We start from the raw sequence: 2780 nt of genomic DNA, 5'->3' as shown, positions 1-2780 counted from the left end.
TGCAGCACATAAGAGCACATCGGTTGATTAAACATGTTTAAAAATTAAATTAAAAAGTACTACTCAGATGTAGCATTCTGAAAGTTTATTTCTGAAAATAAATGCAATGAAAGACTGTGATATGTAGGAGGAGCTCAGGAACAATTCACTGAAATCTGTAAATTAATTTGAGCATGGCTGACTTAAATAAGTGCTTTAAAAGTATTTTGTAATTTCAGATTTGCTAAACATGTCCTCTGACTATCAAAGAAACTGGAGATGTCGAAGCGCAAGAGTTGATGCCTTAGCGGAAGAGGACAGCAGCTCAGAATCCGAGGGGACAGTGGAGCCTGCCTTGGTGTTTTACAATTTCAAATAGGTGGAACCAGATAATTACCCCATGCCATCAGCAAGTAAGGAATATTATATGGTGTTTGAAACGCAGGCCATTTATGGGAAATTCATTAAAGCAAAGTTTGCAAACAGTCCGTTTGTAAATCTTTTATTAGAGGTACAAGTAGTTGTTTATCGATAATCTAATGCCAATATCGATACCATTGTTTTTGTTTGCTGTCAATTCTGTCTTGCTCTTGATTTTTCAAAACATTATTACATTATTTTGATTGTGGTGTCACTTTTAGGTTCAGCAACTGTCCAGAGTTGGCCGAATGTCAGTCAGAGACTGTGTATGAACAGGTATGTATTTACCTAGCATTGTTTGTGTGTTTTGCTGTGTCGTATTTCAGAAAAAAATGACAATAGTAACAGTATCCACAATAATAACCTCAACCTTTGGTAATACTATAATTCTGTCACACACTATATCTACTTATATAATTGCCTGTTTTTGTGTTGAAGTTGTAATGTCTGTGCTAAATCAGGTTGTTCGTAGGACTTAAAACAAGATATAAAAACATAATGTTAGTGTAAGAACTGAATTAATCATTACTTGTCACAAAAACTTTAGATAGGGATAGAGCACTTATTACATGATAGAGAGTGTTTGTGAAAGTGTATGTTTTAACACTGCATGCAATTGGCAAACTGCACAGTGCTAATTTGTAATACTGATCTTACAATGCATTTTAATATTATGACTGAATCGTTTATTTCGCAGAATCATGTCAAATGCCTTAATGGCAAAATTCAACATGCAGGGTGGTGGCCAGCTGGAAAAGGCTGCATTCAAGGCTACATCTTTATATAATATAATACAAGGTAATTTGTGACACATCGTATGTTCCTTGTGTCTTATTTAAAAGACCTGTTTTTATCAGAAATGTCCAAACGCATAATTAACATGTTTTAGTCCCGGTGTTCTCATATGTGGACATGTATGAAATCAACATCCTGCATCACGAATTAAGTCGTCACTTTGTTTTGAAATGAATAACATTTTTCTGAGATGTTGATTCATGACACACAGTTTAAAAATTAGACAAATTTAAATAATTACAAATTATCTTATTTCCATAAGAGTGTCACTACATTACTTTTAGACTTTTTGAAGACTAATCATTTGGTATCTCAGAGAAGCTCATGTTCATGAAATGGATGGGAAAAGTCTTGTTCGACTGCATTGTACAATTAGTTTGATAGATAAAAACACTTTAAAAATAAGTGCTTGTTTAACTTTTTGCTTTTTACATTCATATTTTCTTCCCTCAGATGCTGTGAAGAGGTGGAACCCCAATTCAACGGAATCGGAAATTGATGGCGCTATGGCTGAACATCTAAAACATGCTCCAGGAAGAGCAGGGGGTGGGGGTTATAAAAAATAAGATGTGGGAGATATTTGTGACAGCTCAATTCCTTAAATTTAGTTATGAAACTGAATTTGTTTCGTGATGAACATGTTAATTTTTCCTGTTTCCCAGGTGAATTTGTATTAAAACCATAAAATAAATGTGATAAATAAATTGTGACTTTAGTTCATCCCGTTATCTTTGATCATTTGTAATGAACTACTAAAATGTTAATAATATAACACTTTATTTTACAGTGACCTTGTTACATGTAGTTACTGTAATAACTATAAATTATGCATAATTGCATGTATCAAACCTTAACCTTATATTCAGATGCAGTTAATTATATTAAGTACTTAAATGTATAAGTAAAGTAATGTGTTGTTTGATCTACACGTGATTATAACGTGTTCTATCTAGACGTTTCGGTATGACTGGGCCGATTTTGGCCCTTTTTAGAACCTTTGTCAAGTTTAGATGCTTAAACGTCAAAATCGCCTGTTTACGATTTAACACAATTAGTGTATGATTATTTTATATGCAGGCTTATATGCCTACACTTATGCATAAACACACCATATAAACATCCAGAAGAAGACTAATTCTGACGTCCATGGACGCGCTGAAGAGACGTGGAATTCACGGCCAGAAAAGACGTGGAATTCACGGCCAGAAAAGACGTCGGTTCAACTTTCATTTTGGAACTATTTTTCAACCATGACGGGACGTGTCGGACGGACGTCTTTTCAACGGTCAATACACGTCCAAATGTTTGCTGGGTGGTGAGGTTAACAACAGCCGTACTTTGTTGAACTAACGTGGTTCAAACGATGAGACCATATGAAACAGTCTTTACTAGCTTATTCGTTTCCACAAAAATGCAGCACAAATAAGCAAGCATTTTAACGTTTTAAATACACTAATCTACAATTATTGTTCAATCGCTGGAGTGTTTTTTTATTTTTTAAATGCCTTTAAAATATGTAGTTTTGTGAACACGGACGAAGAAACGCCAGCCCCGAAGGTCATCCGTAAACCACATAAACAGCTCAT

General features: G+C 34.5%; 1 long non-coding RNA gene across 1 annotated transcript; it reads left to right on the top strand.

Moving 5' to 3' along the window:
• Positions 1-255: 255 nt before the first annotated feature.
• LOC141338338 (uncharacterized) lies at positions 256-1174 on the top strand. The gene is made up of 3 exons (XR_012355829.1): positions 256-392; positions 621-675; positions 1097-1174. It is a non-coding gene; the product is annotated as an uncharacterized lncRNA (long non-coding RNA).
• The last annotated feature ends 1606 nt before the right edge of the window (positions 1175-2780 follow it).

Source organism: Garra rufa, chromosome 7 (assembly GCF_049309525.1).
Source record: "Garra rufa chromosome 7, GarRuf1.0, whole genome shotgun sequence".
NCBI lineage: Eukaryota > Metazoa > Chordata > Actinopteri > Cypriniformes > Cyprinidae > Garra > Garra rufa.
This window is presented reverse-complemented; position numbering and strand designations above follow the sequence as displayed.